Consider the following 15,722-nt stretch of genomic DNA (forward strand, 5'->3'; position numbering starts at 1 on the left):
GAAGATGCTTTGCTGAGGGTGCCCAGCAACACTCTGAGTTAATTATTTAATTGGGGGAAACATCCATTAGAGAGGATTCTCACTTTCCAGACAGCCTGTGAGTAAACATGTCAAGAAGAGAAGAGTGAGGTGTTGGCGAAAGCTGCCATTCACCCTGGCTCCTCCTCCAGCCCCCACTCCAGCTAGGGAAGGGGAGCCTGCAGGACCCTGCCCAGATGCATCTGCAGCCTGGACCGGGACAAGCTGGCCAAGCAGGCCCCAGAGACAGGCTGTGTCCCTGAGGAGGGAAGATGTGGCTCGGGGCCCTCAGCCCCACTACTGGCATGTATGGGGAATAATGTTACAGTCAGGAAAAGCCACTCACACCAGATTGCTCACTCCAGAGGGGATTTAATTCACGAACCCAGTTACAGGAGTGTTGGAAGTGATGAAAACTGGGAAGGCGAGGCAACTGACAGATTAACTGTTGCAGGAAGCTACTAGGACCCCGGAGCTGGACCATCAGGGGAGGAGGTGGTATTGACCAGAGCCAGAGGCTGGGGCTTGCAGGTGAGAGCTACAACTCCGAGGGGCCAACAGCTGGGAGCTGGAGTCATTTGGGGGAGGGTGGTGCCTGGCAGAAGCTGGCTACACAGAATAGATGCCACTGGAAGCAGAGAGAGGATGAGAAATACTCTGGGCTTTTCCCTCCTCCCACCCTCCAGTCTCCCACCAGTGCCTCACGTTGGTTGAACCCAGCAGGAAACCAATGGACAGAGCGGCTTGGGAAACATAATTTGCAGGGTCAGCTCCCTGCACATGGGGCAGAGCAGGGGAAGGGCAGGAGGTGAATGGAAGTACAAACGAGCAATGACCAGCACGTGAAGCCCATGTGGTGCTGGGTCTGCAGGTGTGAAGGGTGAGACTTTCTCGGAGAGGCAGAGACCTTGTAGCTCCTGCGCTGTATGCAGGATAAAGAGAAGTCCTGGTTTGCACCTGTGCCTGTCAAGGTTCTGTGTAGAAAAACCCTTTGGACATTTTAACCAAGGAGAGATTTAGTAAGGAGAATTAGGTGTTTTCCAAATTGTTGGAAGGGCCAGAATAGTAAATTTGAGACTGAACACCCAGGCATGATTTCCGGAAGAATTCTAAACTGACCCCAGTGGCACTACAAACTCTATTGGTCTCATCTTTTGAATGGGCTCAAACCCACTGTAGCTAAAATACAGAGATCAAGAAACCAGAATCAAGTCACTACTGACGTTGTCACCACTGTCTGCCTCTTGACGTCCAGAAGCTAGAGAAGGGACCATGTGAAGCTGCTGTAGAAAACAAACAAAAACCCAGAAACAACCAGAGACAGAAAACAGCCTCAGCCTCACATCCACCTTCCAGATGTCACGAATGTAATTGATTGGTGGAATCCTTTCATTTCTAGAGCCCTAGCTGCAAAGGAGACTGGGAAATGCAGGTTTTAGTTTTCCAGCCTCTCCAGCCAAAAGGAGGGAGGAGACATGGGAGGTTGGGAGAGCCCATTCTCAGTGTCCACCACCCCACTTGTGGGAAACTCCGATGGAGGAAACAGTGCAAGACTGCAAGCCACATAGTGTGATGGGGACTCAAAGTGGTACAGATGTTCTGAGAGGGCAGCTCACCTTATGGCCTCCCAGAGTGGTAAGCTAACATATTCACACATTCACAAGGCCCAGCCCCCTGCACAGCTCATTCCATCCTCCCACCTACCTCATAAGACAGGGCTTAGTACATCCCCATTTACTCACAGGGAAACGGAGGCTCAGAGAGGTTAAACAGCCTGCCCAAGAGGGGCAGGTACACACAGGCAAAGGGCAAAATAGGGCATAGAACCAGGGCTGGTTGACACCAAAGCTCTTTGGCTGGGTATGAAGAAGGGGATGAAAACAGAGTAGATGGGAGGTGGGAGGGGGCTGAAGGAAGACCCTCCGGGTGAGGAAGCCACATGAGCAGAGGCGCTGAGGTGTCCGAGCGTGCTGGATGCGGGCAGCAGCGAGCAGGAGGTCTGGCAGGGAGTGGGCATGCTTAGGGGAAGGGTGGAGAAGGGGTGGACCATGGGCTACTTGGGAGGAGACTGCCTGCTGCACACACCATGAGGGACACTGGCTGAGCACAGAGGGAAGGGGAGCTGCAGGGCCTGGCACTGAGTGGCAGGAGCCCATGGGGAAAGGGGCAGGAACTGGAGGAAGGCACTGGTGAGGGAAAGAGCGGGGTCAAGGTCAAAGGAGGGAGCCGAGGCTCAGGTGAGCAACAGAGCATGGGGGCAGCCTTGCCCAGGTGGGAGCTGTTAGTTCCACCACCAAGTAAGCATCATTTCTGGGCTGGAGAACAGGCACTGCCAAGGGGAAATACAGCCGTGCTGACAGCTGTTCAGAAGCTGGGGGTTCCTGCCTTGTCCCCTCCACCCACCCAGGGCTAGCCCTGGTCAGCTGGGACCCTCCCCAGGGTCTCAGGAACAGCACTCCTTGCTTAAGAATGGCCTCATTCCTCCCCCAGAAAGCCTTCTTGGATTACCTCCACCAGGAGCTCCTGCAGCCAGGGCCAGCTACATGTATGACCTGTGCAGTTGCCCAGGCCCCGTGCTCAGAAGGTTCCCGTGCTTGGTTTAGCGAGTGCTCGGCCATCACCACCTTGAAATTCTCAATAATTTTTTAACAAGGGTCTCTGCATTTTTGCTTTGCACTGGGCCCACAGATTATGAAGTTAGTCCTGCCTGGAATGAAGAATAATCTAAGAAAGGTTTCCATGATTCCTTGGGATTGGGGTGGGGGAGGGTGACTGAAGGCCTTAAAAGGAATTCCTCCTGTTGTTTTGGGTTCCTGCACCTCACAAGCCCCCGGTATATTCCTCTATAAGTGCGTGTGACTCTCCCATATCCTGTACCCAGCCTTGCTCTAAGCTCTGAGAAGCAGCGGCTGTATCAACTGTTTAGTGCACACTGGTCCCCCGCACCCTGCCAACTCCACAAAGAGCCATGCACGTGGTGGGTGCTCCATGGGGCTTGCTGAGCCAACGTGAAGGCCAGGTGGACTGGATGGACAGACTGACCATCTCCGATGGTCCTCTCCTGCAGCCTGGGCAGGAGTGGAGTGGGGAGAGAAGGGAGGGAGACTGTGTGTGTGTGTGTGTGTGAGAGAGAGACAGAGACAGAGACAGAGACAGAGACAGAGACAGAGGGAGGGAGGGGGCACATAAAACAGAAACAAATAAAGAGTTCCAATGTGAAACGATTAAAAAGTAAATCGAAGAGAGTGAGATAAGGCGGAGGAGCCTCTGCTCCCTAGTTAACATTCATTGGATTGAATAATCAGGCTTCATTATCTCAAATTGTCTGCATATTTGCCCTCAAAATGCTAATTTACAGTTGGCTGGGAGCAGTCTCGGCCTATTTTGACTAAAATATTATTTCACTTTATTGAGCATTGTTCTTAGCTGTCGGGCATCTTGGTTCACAGGGAAAGGAGGGGATGAAATAGAGGGACAGAGGAAAACATTTTCTATCAAAGCTCTGCCCCGCTCAAGTCTGATTATGGGCTCCCTGTTTTGCGTAGAAATGGCATTTCTGAGCCTCCAAGTAAAATTAGAGTCTTTATCATTTTCTTTTAGGGGATAGACAGTTTATCATTAATCTCAGCCAAGGAAATAGGAGAAATGATTTTTTTTGTTTCACTGGAGGGATGGAAAGTCTCACTCACCACTCCCCCCTCCCTCTTCAGCGCTGAGGCAGCCGGCTCCCTCCTCCACCACGTTCTCCCACCAAGTTCTCCCGACCTCCAAAGGTCTGGTGTTCTCTGCCTCTTGCCCTTCTCTGTCCTAAAGGCCTCAGTGACCAAAGACATGGTCGCAGGTTACTCACATTAGCTCTGGAGTTTGGCTGGACTTTCCCAGAATCTCAGCCCTGGAAGTCTTAAAGATGTGAGCTCCAAATTTAATTCTAGAATTGAGTTAGAAAGACACAGCCCTCCTTGGAGCTAAAAGTTTGTAACTGTCCTTTCAAGTCTTTGTTCACTTGTGAGCACGGTGTTCCAGACAGCGAGATCTGGGCCCTGGGCTGGATTTCCACTCCACTGAGCGGCACACACTCTCCCAGCTTCCCCGTGACTGAGGGCAGGAGCTAGTGTGAGCCGTCACTGGGTCAGGCCGAGGCCAGGCCAGTTCTCTGTGGTTAGAGTCACAGGGAAATGAACCTTAAAATTGTTTTAGTTCAACCCCCAAAACCAGATGACAAAACTGAGGACAGAAGTTAGCAGTTGGGGGTTGCAAATCCAGTGAGTGGGTCATCTTGGTGACTCTTATTACTGTTTGGGAGGCTTCTCTCCTCTCCTTTATCAAACTCCTTTCTGAATGCCCTTTTTGGTCAGCCCTCCTTCTACTTTTTTGTCATCCATTCCCTGTCTTAGCTCTTCCGTGGGCAATGAGTGGCCATTCTGGCCCTCTGTGGAGCAGAGAGGTTCTGGATTGCTGGTGCCTTCTGCCTTGCCTTCCCTGTGAAGGTCAGCCCAGGACCCAGGAGTCAGTGTGCCCAGCCAAGAGGCCTCCAGCTATCCTGCCCCAAAGCCATCCCCTCCTCAGCCAGCCAGGCCTTCCACCGCCTTCAAAGCCTAAGAAAGCTGTCCTCTTCTTCTCTACCCCAGAGTAAGCAAAAGTCGCAGGTTCCCAGGCCAAGGTCCAGGGTCACTGTGTGCACTTGGGCAGACTGTACATTGTACAAGGGCACTGGTCAGGTCAGCAGTGGGGCTGAGATCCAGCCCCTGCTTCCTGAGCGCTCAGAGCTGACTCACTTCTCTGTCCCACCTTCCCTAACCATCTGAGCTCAGCCTTCTCCCCGGGCTCTTCTGAATTGTCCTAAGCCTGAATGTGTTGACTGGATCGAGACCCAGATTGATGTGTTCGCTCCCCTCCCCCATCCTGGATCTGTGTGGTGTGTGGGGCCTTGCCATCTATACTCAACGGGATTCGAGACTGGCCTCTGTCCACTTATTGCAGCCAGCTCCTGTCCCTGCCTGGGTCTCCATGCCCCTGCTCACAGTAGTTACTGCTGTCTCTCAGCTTCCTGACCTCCTGAGACACTGGACTCCCCAGACACTCCATGCATGGCTCCTTAGCCAGCCTAGGCCTAGAGGCAGCAGCCTCTGGCCAGGCACAGGGTCATTGGTCAGGGGATATCATCAGGCATTTTGCACAGAGGCTTCTGGAAGGCAGCATCATGTAACAGCCTATAGGCACTCTAGCCATCGTGCACACAGAGCAGATATCACATACATACATCCCAGCCAGCACAGCACACACTCCGCAGACACACCCCACAGACACCACTTACCCTCATCCTTCGCAAACACTACAAACACATAGACACAACCCAAGAGATACTACACACACACCCACACTCAACAGACACACACACCCAGCCAACACCCTCCCCACCAACCTATGCTCATATCCAACAGAAGCTGTATACACCCTCTGCTGACGGAATCTATATACACCCTCACACTTTCCCAGGCACACACACATTCATACGCAGCAGACACCACACACACACACACACCCCCAACAGATACTATATACAAGCCCACCTGCTCACACGTGCTCTGTCACATTTATTACAGTTGGTGGCCATGCACCTGGTATGATATGAGAAAGCTGAGAAGCCCCCACCAGGCCGCACCTAAATACATGAGGTGGAGAGCATTGTACCTTCATAATTTGCCTGATGAAATTACGAAACAGGAGGAGGAAATTCCACTGCTTCTGGGATGCAGGACTCTGGCTTTAGCTCAGTTCTGTCACTGCAGAAACATGTGACCTGGATCACCCTCTCCACAACAAGAAATAAGGCATTAGGAGGACTTGTACAAAGTCTTCAGATGGGTGTTAGGGCCCTGGGTGTTCATCATACAGCATATATTGAGGGCCACCCCGGCCTGGGTGCTGCAGGGCAGATAAGGAATTCCAGGCCAGGCTTGGTCCCTGTCCTCAGAGAGTCAGCGTCAGGCTGGAGAGAGAAGCAGGGCTTAGTATCAGAGGATGGAAGAACAAACACACACCAATTGTGCAAATTCACTCTCAGGCAGAGGGCCTGAGGATTAAACGGGGTTCGAGGTAAAACAAGAAACCCCGGGGTGGCCACTGCAGCCGGCCATGTCCAGAGGGAAGAATTCAGACTTGGGGGCAAGGAGGGTAGGAGATACAGTCATTTATTCATCCATCAACTATTTATTTATTCAGCACCTACTGCCTACCTAGTGCTTTGAGGAATGAGGTCCCTGCCTCATGCTGCTTCTGTTCCAGCTGAGAGGCTGACAGTATGAACCAAGTGAATAGTAAGGATGATATCAAGGTGGTGTCAGGCTATGAGGCAAATCAGCAGGTAATGGGCAATGACTGGGGCCACCTTTGTACAGGGGAGTGCTCACTTAGGGCAGGTCTGGGACTAGGGTGAAGCAAGGAGACACTCCCTCTCAGGAGTGTACGACCTTGAAAGGGAGGGCCTCCTTAAATTTGTGCCCTCAGTGGTGCCTCACTTGCCTCACCCTCATCCCAGCCCCATTCAAGGGCATTAAGGGGAGGCATCTAGGCATGAGCCTCTAGCTATCAAGTCCTCGCAGCCTGATTTCTCTCCTATATCTCTGTTTTTGTGCTCCATTTCCGTAGACCTCCACTTACCCTGGCCCAGCCTCTGGCCCCAGCCCTAGCTTTCCTCCCCTAGGCCTCAGGGTGTCAGAGAAGGCCCCTGCTCCCTGCCCACCAAACCCCCCCACTACCACCACCACAGCGCCGAGGCTTGCCACCGACCGCACAGAGAAGCCAACTTTGAACTGTGGGCCTAGGCCCAGGGAGGTCGCTCAGAAGGCCAAGGTTCAATTTCCCGGGCCTGCGGTGGCTGTGCTGGGAGGGGAAGGGGTGCACTGTGGGGCCTGGATGGGAGGCTGGGAAGAAAGAAAACTCACCCCAGCGAGGAACAGAGTCTTTTCCCTGTAACGCCATCACCTGGCCTCAGTGGGTTTGCCCCCAAAGGCTCCCATATCACGCTATTTCTCTCTTCCCCTGGCACTGACGTCTCTCATTAAGAACTTGTAGAAGAGACCATGTCTATTTCCCAGCTTGGAGCACTTGGCACTCTGCACCCCATATTCAGTGAAGAATGACTAAATGCGGTTGCAGTGAGATTCAGACCACTCTGGCAGACCCCAGGAAGTGGGTCCCCGCCACTGCAGAAGCACTGGGGTCTACGGGGTGGTTTGGGGCACACAGGGACCTCTCAACCCCCAGCTCCATAGTGGGTTCTCAGGGGGTCAAGCCCAGCGAGGCCCCTGTGGGTCCTCTGCACCCCTGCCTCACCTAACAAAGGCCGGCGCGATCTAGGATCTCACCTCCCTCAGCCTGGCAGGCCGGGGCAAGTTTGCGGGTATTCCCCTCTTCGCCCCACCCCCCCATTTACCCCTGGCAACCTCGGTGCCCTTTCCAAGGACATTCTCCGCCTCCAAGTCCGGACTGACCTCGGCTAGAGAGAGGCGCCAGGGATAGGACATGGGGGACGGGTAGGTGGGTCCGGACTGTCTCCTAGACCCCGAGTAGGGGGTGGGGCGCCCCTCCCGGAGCTGGGCCGAGACCCCGGCTCCTGCGCTAACAATCAATGGGCCGCAGCCGGCGGGCGGGGCCGGGCCGGAGGATTAGGGCGGGGAAGGGCAATTACAGCCGAGCGGCCGCGCTCCGGATTTCGTCCGCTGCGCTGCTCAAATGCCACATTTCGGATGCAGCGCCGCGCCCGCCCTGTTTGCTCGGGGAGTGGGGGCCCCGGGGCAGGAAGCCAACTCGCAAGTGTATCGGAGATTAGGGCCAGCGGCGGCGGGGGCGGGCACTGGACAAACACGCGGCGGCCGCCTCAATCCTCCGTCCTCTATTCCGCCCGCGGCGACGCTGGCCGGGCCGTGACTCGGCGACGCGCGGACGCGGGTTGGGAAGGCCGCGGCCCCTACCCCGCCCAGGGCCTCCGCGCCCGCCTCAGGGGACTCCCCGCCTGGGCTTGCGAGCGGGCGGGGGCGGGGCGCTGAGCTAGCAGGGCCGACTGGCACCTGGCGGGGGAAGCAATGGATTTTTTTTCTTCCTTCAAATATTTATGAATTTTGCATCTTTTCCTTAATGAGCTTACACGTGGAGGACCAACTCCCGTAAAAATTGGCTTGGTACCAAAGATCATGGTGGGAGAATGAGGAAAAGAAGGAGGGCACGGGAGAGAGAGCAAGACTTGGGTGGAGTCGGGAGGACGAGGAAAGGGCGGGGGAAGGGGAAGAGGGAGGGCGAATGGAGGAAACCCAGGCGCGGTCTCCTTCAGTCCCTTCGACCCTCCGTGACTCGCCCCCCAGGCCTGGCTCAAACCCTCGTCCTCAAACCCCTACTTCCCCTTCTGCCTGGTGAGGCGAGGGGAAAGAGCCCCCGGTTGGGGTTGGGGAAGGAAAAGGAGGAAAAGGTGAAGGTGTGGGAGTGGTGAGCCCCTCGCCCGAGTGAACACCAGGGAGCTTAGTAGCACTGCGGAAAATCCAGCGGTCCCTGGGCGGAGCAGCCCCGGACCCGCGCGGCAGTGGATGGCGCCTCCTGGTGTTCAGGAGACCGCGCTGCCCGGCGCTAACCGCCGCCCTAGGTCTGAGTTCTCTGCCCTGGGAAGTGAGCCTTTGATAGGCCTCCAGGAGCCCTGGAGGACATGTCCAGACTCTTAAGCCAGAGTTTCCAGGGACTCAGAGGTCAGAAGGACCCCGGAACAAATTCCTCTCCTGGGAGCTGTAGGGTTCATCCCTACACTGGCTTCTGCCACATCCCCAGCTAGAGCTCCTCCTGCCCTTCCACAACTCACCCTCAATCCGTGCTGCTTCTTGTTCCCTGAGCAGACTGACCATTCCTACAAACATGACTTTGCTCAGGTTTCTGGGAGGGTCCAAATCATCACCACCTACCAAGGCACATCTAGTGTGCAACCTCTTCCTCCAGGAAGCCCTCCAGGGCTGCTCCAGCTCAGAGGCTCTTTCAACCAATTTAGCATCTGATTCCATCTCAAGATCCCTCTGTTGGGCTTCCCTGGTGGCGCAGTGGTTGAGAGTCTGCCTGCCGATGCAGGGGATACGGGTTCGTGCCCCGGTCCGGGAAGATCCCACATGCCGCGGAGCGGCTGGGCCCGTGAGCCATGGCCGCTGAACCTGCGCGTCCGGAGCCTGTGCTCCGCAACGGGAGAGGCCACAACAGTGAGAGGCCCGCGTACCGCAAAAAAAAAAAAAAAAAGATCCCTCTGTGGTGGGTCTTGGCCTTCTCTCTTCTTCAAAGTCAGGCTATATGTTCTCTTGGAACTGAGTGGTTTTGGCCAGGGACAGGATCTGCCCACACACACACACACACACACACACACACACACACACACACACACACCCGCCTCCAGACAGCTGGAGCTTAAAAGGTTAGTGGGCTGGTCCCTGAGGCACTTGTGCCCAGGAGGGCCCTTGTCCCTTAGGAGTAACAGAGTTTCTCTTCCAGGGAACCCCACCCAGTTCCTCACTCCTCTGACTGGCTCCTCTGCTCGATCCTGCACCCCACCATGATCCCTTGGGAGGTAAGGCCACTTTGTAATCACCCCTGTTCTCAGAAAGGTTATGAAGTCCTTTCTCTTGCTATTGACACCCCTGAACTGAACAAACAAGCTTCCTTTTCACACTCTCATGAGGTCCTTAGTGAGCTGCTGAAACCTCCAGAAATGACCAGTTCAGGCAAGCTCCAAGATTTGGGAGGTTAAGCCCTCACCTCAAGAGAGGTTGTAGCTAAACCCACAAGGAACCTGCCCTCACCATGGGTGGATATACTGACCAGATAGACAGTACAGCCTGTGGAGGGCAATGCAGCAACATCAGCCATTTCAAATGAGCCTCTCTCTCATCCCAGGAACTGCACATTTAAGAATCTCTCCTAGGGACTTCCCTGGTGGCGCAGTGGTTAAGAATCCGCCTGCCAATGCAGGGGACACGGGTTTAATCCCTGGTCCAGGAAGATCCCACATGCCGCGGGGCAACTAAGCCCATGTGCCACAACTACTGAGCCCGCATGCCGCAACTACTGAAGGCCACACGCCTAGAACCCGTGCTCCGCAGCAAAAGAAGCCACCGCAATGAAAAGCCTGAGCAAAGAAGAGCAGCCCCCGCCCACTGCAACTAGAGAAAGCCCTCACGCAGCAATGAAGACCCAACGCAGTCAAAAAAAAAAAAAAAAGAATCGCTCCTAAAAAGTACTTGCAGGGAGCACAGCGCCTATAAGGATGCTTGTCATGAGGGGAAAGGGAAAACCATCTTAAAGCCCATCAGTGGTGGGCTGGCTCAACTATTTGCATGCTGTGCAACCATTTGTTAAAAATTTGGTGGAGGTATATACACTGACACAGTGACGTGTCCAATATATATTAAGTGAGAAATAAAGCAAGATTAAAAACAGTTTAAAATACTTTGATTCAATGATTTTTGTAAAAATCATTATAATAAATATGTTAGTATATGTATGGAATAGAAGTAAACCTGAAAAAAGGTGGTCATTTTGTTAGGGGATTATGGAGGGGCTTTCATTTTCTTAATGGTAATTTTGGTATTGTTTAATTTTTATGCAAAATGTATATATTATGTTTGGAATCAGAAAAGAAAAATAAGTCTATGGACCCATCTCGTCAGGACAGAAGGGTCTTGGCTGGAAGCACATTTGAGGCTGGCAAGGGTTGTGGTCTAGGAGCAGGAAGATGGGTCCCACCGACACACAGCCACCTCCTAGGTGTGACTGCGTAGGAGGAGGGTGGATTTCCTAGTAACCCCCCTCCGTCCCCCACCCCACCCCCCACCTCCCCGCCCCAGGGTCTGGAAGGGAACCAGACGAAAATTGTAGCCTTTTTCGTTTAACATTTGGGAATCTCCTGCAATTGACTATCCTCTTCCCCCTGGGAGGAGGGGGGCATGCTTGTTTCTACCCCGAAGTTAGGAAGCGTTGACTCCACCAGCCAGAGAGCAGTGATCTTAGGCACCCGACCTAACTAACGTTCTTCCTTCCCCCTCTACTGCCCTCTGAGCACAGCGCCGCGCGCCACCTCCCGAATCGGGCTTCATTTCCCGGAGCTTCTGAGAGGTGTGTACAACAAGCTGACCCTAACTCCTAGCCTCGCGGGTGAGGGGCCTCTCCCTCCTCGCACAGCCTCCTCGCGCGCCCTTGCCGGGGCTGCTGAGACCCCGCAGGTGCGGTTGCAGGGGACGGCCAGCGGAGGCGGTGCCCCCATCACACGGTCTGCGCGCGCTCCCTGCTGCCCGCCGCGAGAAATGACACTCCCCATCGGCCCGGCCATTCGGCCCTTCAGTCCCTGAGTGCCAAGCACACCCCGCCCCCACCCCGAACCTCTCCTATTACGTGCGTTCCCCAGGCCTTGCTAGGCCAGAGCCCAGGAGGGACAGGCACTTAAAAAGCAAAATGGTGCCGCCGAGGCTATCATCCCACTTCAGAGGAGGCCTAAGTGCCTGCTGCATCACATCACGCAAGTTAGATACAGGGGCAGGGCAGAGCAGAGCCTACATTTCCTGACCGCATGTCCAGACCTCTACAAAGCACTGAGGGAACAGAGGGCTTAAATTCTCCAGGGCACTGTATGAGGAGCTCTGAGGAGGCTGAGAAAACGGGGTCCTGCCTTCCAAAAACCTAGAGCCCCAGAGCAGAAGCAGGACTGATTCTGTGTCCTGTCAGCTGCCCACACAGGCCAGGGGCCAGCATTGTGAGTGTACCTGTTCTGTCACTGGGCTGGGCCTACCCAGTACCAAGTCCAGGTGTGCTTCCAGTCAACAGAAAAGCACCAGCTCAGGAAAGCTCCAGAAGCACCTCCTCCCCCAGGGCTGAGGCTATGAGTTCCCTGGGGAAGAAGAGACAATGCAAGATCAGGGCCAGAGGATCCTGGAGGGAGGAGAGGGTGCCCTTCTACTATGTACTAGCTGTGTCACCTGGATAAGTAGCTTACCCCCTCTGAGCCTTATATTCCTTATCTGTAAAGTAGCATACATGATTTTTCACAGGTTGAGATGCGGATTCACTGCTACAATTTTGCTATATCCAGCACATAGCACATGATCCATAAATGTCCATTAACAGTATAATGGAAAAACAAATTGTAGTCTATTCATTTTTGGAATACTCCATAGCAATGAAAATTAATAAACTGGCTATGTACATAAAACTCACAAACATAGTGCTGAGTGAAAGAGACAAGCTGAAGAATGACAAGTACAGTATGATGCCACATATATAAAGTTTAGAAGCATGCAAAACATTTCATGCTGTATGCTGCTTATGGGTAAGTAACTGTGGAGCAATTGTATGAGACCATGAATGGAAATGATAACACCAGGTTAGAATAGTAATTAACTCCAGTGAATGGAACTGCTGAGAGGTGCAAAGGGGCTACATATGTGTCCGTAATGTACTTTTACTTAAAAAAACAAAAACTGAAGTAAATGTAGCAAAAGCTGCAGTCTATAAAGTTGGATGTTGAGTTCTTGGGTATTTATCATATTTTTATCTATAACTTTCTTAGTGTTTGAAATATTTTATTGTAATAAAAAAGGAGAAGAAAACAATTGCTTACCTAATAATAGACCCTATGATAACCCCCTGCTTTCAGCAGCCCCACCCACTCACCTCCCCACTTGACCTATTCTCCTCCATCTTTGATCTCATCCATCCATATTTTTCTTTTCAAACTAGAACCCAAATGCAGATGACTCCCAAATCCAGCCCAGACACTTTCTCTTACCTAACTTCTTGTCAGATGTCCCCACTGGAATACTTCTCAGAAAACTCACCCTCAATACAGACAAAAGTACCCCCCTCCAACTGCCTGCAGCCCACAGCTGGAAGGACATGCAAGTTGAGAGAAGATAGATACCTAAACATCTTGTTGAAATCTTTGAATGCTGATGATAAATAAAAAGATCTTCCAAGCTTTTTAACATTAGAAAAGGTTTTCTACAAATAAAAATCAACCTGACAGCAGACTTTTCATCTGCAATGTGAAATACTAGAAAACAGCTGTTAGAAGCAATGAAACTTCTATCCATAGAGCACCAAAGAGAGAACTTTAAAATGGTTTTGAGTAAAGAGGAAAAGAAAAAGAAAGTTTTACCATGTATGTAAATTAAAAACATATATACAAAACAGCCCTACATGTTTTACATGGGTCCATAGATAGTCAATAACAAATGGTTTATTAGGGTAGCAGGGGAATTGGCAAGGGGATGAGGATAAAGAGGAAAAGACAGACGAAAAGAAGAGTGGGATCTGGTATGGACCTCAGATGGTAATGGCCATGAACAGGTAGGAAAGATTACCTCAACCTTCTGCTCCTGAGGTCCAAAAGGGGAAAAAAATCATTAAAAAAGAAAAGTGTTCCCAAATTCAGAAAAAAGGTTGACAGGCAATGGATTAAGTGATGAGTTAGTTATAAGATGATTTGGAGAGATGGCAAGAAGAGCTTGCAGGAACTTGAGATCAGGTATTTATTTTTGCTTAGAAAAGGGACATTTGAAGAAATATGGCAATGTATTTGCCTAAATCAATCCCTATCCCAAATTCCTTAAGTAAAAGCTGAAGCCCTGGTAATCCTGGGCCAGAAACTCAGGCTGGTGGCAGCTCACCTGGCTCCTTTAGAGCCCTTGAGAGGGACACCTGGCCATAGGGGCAGACATTGATTGGGCTGATGATCTGTTCCTGCCCTGCTCACATCCCACGAGCCTCTGTTCCGTGCCAGGTATCTTTATTACTTGTTTTAGATTTCACTAAACCCAACAAAGTGGGCTGTATTAGGTGAAGTTAATACCATCAGTAACATTCACTCACTCATTGGTTTATTCATGTAACAGATATTTGTGGGCTGACCATTCTGTGCCAGGCTCAGTTCTAGGCTCCAAGAGAAAAATCAGTAAGCAAAGCAGATAAAAAATCTCTGCTCTTTAGGGAGCTTACATTATTGTTGAAAGAGCTAATAAAAATAAATAAATAAGGAAAATATATGTTTGTTGGATTGTAATAAGTACTATGGAGAGAAATTAAGCTGTATAGGGAAATAAGGAGCGTAGGACAAGGCAGGGAAGGCCTCATTAAGAAGGTGATATTGGGACTTCCCTGGTGGCGCAGTGGTTAAGAATCTGCCTGCCAATGCAGGGGACATGGGTTCGATCCCTGGTCCGGGAAGATCCCATATGCCACAGAACAACTAAGCCTGCGTGCTGCAACTACTGAGTCCACACGTTACAACTACTGAAGCCCGTACACCTACAGCCCGTGCTCCACACCAAGAGAAGCCACCGCAATGAAAAGCTCACTCACCACAATGAACAGTAGCCCCCGCTCACTGCAACTAGAGAAAGCCCGTGCGCAGCAACGAAGATCCAACGCAGCTCCCCCCACAAAAAAAATTTTTTTAAAAGGTGACATTGTAGCAAGGCAAGGACTGAAAGAAGGTGAGGGAATGAGCCATGCAGATAGCTGAAGGACAAGCAGGAGGAGGGAATAGCAAGTGCAAAGGCCCTGAGGCAGGAGTGTGTTTAGTCAAGGGAAAGCCAGAAGGCCAGTGTGTCTAGAGCAGAGTGAGACTCGGGAACAGTAGTGGATGAGGTTAGAGAAATAAGGGGAGTGGAGGGCCTTGTCAGCCCCCACCTGGGGTGACTTGGGGAATCAGTGGAGTTGAGAAAAGGTTGACATGATCTTACCCTGTTTACCAGAACCATTGAGTTGAAGTCTGTAGAAGAACAAGGTGGAAGCAGGGGAGCAGATAGGTCATTATTGCAGTCATCCTAGCAAGAGACAGGAGGCTTGGTCCACAGTGATATCAGGGAAGGTGACTGGGCGAGGTCAGATTCTGGATATATTTTGAAGGTAGAGCCTTATGAGAAGTATGCTGATGGACTGGATGTGAGGATGAGAGAAAGAGTGGATCCAAAGATGATTCCAAGTTTTCTGGCCTGAGCAGCTAGAAGGATGAAGTTGCCATTTTCTGGGGTGGGAAAGGCTGTAGTGGGAGCAGGATGGGGACAGATGGGGAGGTGGGAGGCTCCTCAAACTCTCACAGCTTGAATGTACACAAGCCTGATGTGAGCCTACGTCTGTCTGACTCCAAAGACCCTTCTTCTTTAGCTCCTCCACACTGCCTGCTCCAGAGAAAAGGCAAAGCAAGAGGGGTCCTACCCCTGCCCTCCTCTGCCCTCGTCAGGTCAGCATATTGTGGGGAAATGACACCTTCAAACACTGGATTGTAGTTAGTTTTTGACTCTGTTGCATTCTGTAAGCGGTCTTCATCTTCAAAGATCTGTGCGTTTAGTGAACAAGCATTATCATTTTTCATTGGTCTTAACCCATGAGATTCCCAAATCATTGACCTTCCCCATCCTCCTCTCATGAGTCTCCCATTCTGCCAGAGTAAACCATTCAATGTGTTTTGGTTATCTGCTGTTGCATAGCAAACCACCTCAAAACGTTGTGGTTTAAAACAACTATTTTACCTGCTCACAACTCTGGGGGTCAGGAATCTGGCAGGGCTCGGCTGGGATGTGCTTCTTCCTCACAGGGTGTCAACTAGGACCTCTTATGAGGTTGCAATCAGGCCTGGCTTCATAGGCGTGGTACCTGTGCAATTGCACAGGGCCTCACGCTGAGAGAGA

At 51.8% G+C, this 15,722-nt stretch overlaps 1 long non-coding RNA gene across 1 annotated transcript; it reads left to right on the forward strand.

The window, feature by feature from the left end:
- The first annotated feature begins 7,470 nt into the window (after window positions 1-7,470).
- LOC113633507 (uncharacterized) lies at window positions 7,471-10,012 on the forward strand. The gene is made up of 3 exons (XR_003438220.1): window positions 7,471-7,553; window positions 9,535-9,610; window positions 9,965-10,012. It is a non-coding gene; the product is annotated as an uncharacterized LOC113633507 (long non-coding RNA).
- Window positions 10,013-15,722: the final 5,710 nt, after the last annotated feature.

This window comes from Aethalodelphis obliquidens, unplaced genomic scaffold (assembly GCF_003676395.1).
Source record: "Aethalodelphis obliquidens isolate GAN/ISIS:26980383/991018 unplaced genomic scaffold, ASM367639v1 scaffold40, whole genome shotgun sequence".
Lineage (NCBI taxonomy): Eukaryota > Metazoa > Chordata > Mammalia > Artiodactyla > Delphinidae > Aethalodelphis > Aethalodelphis obliquidens.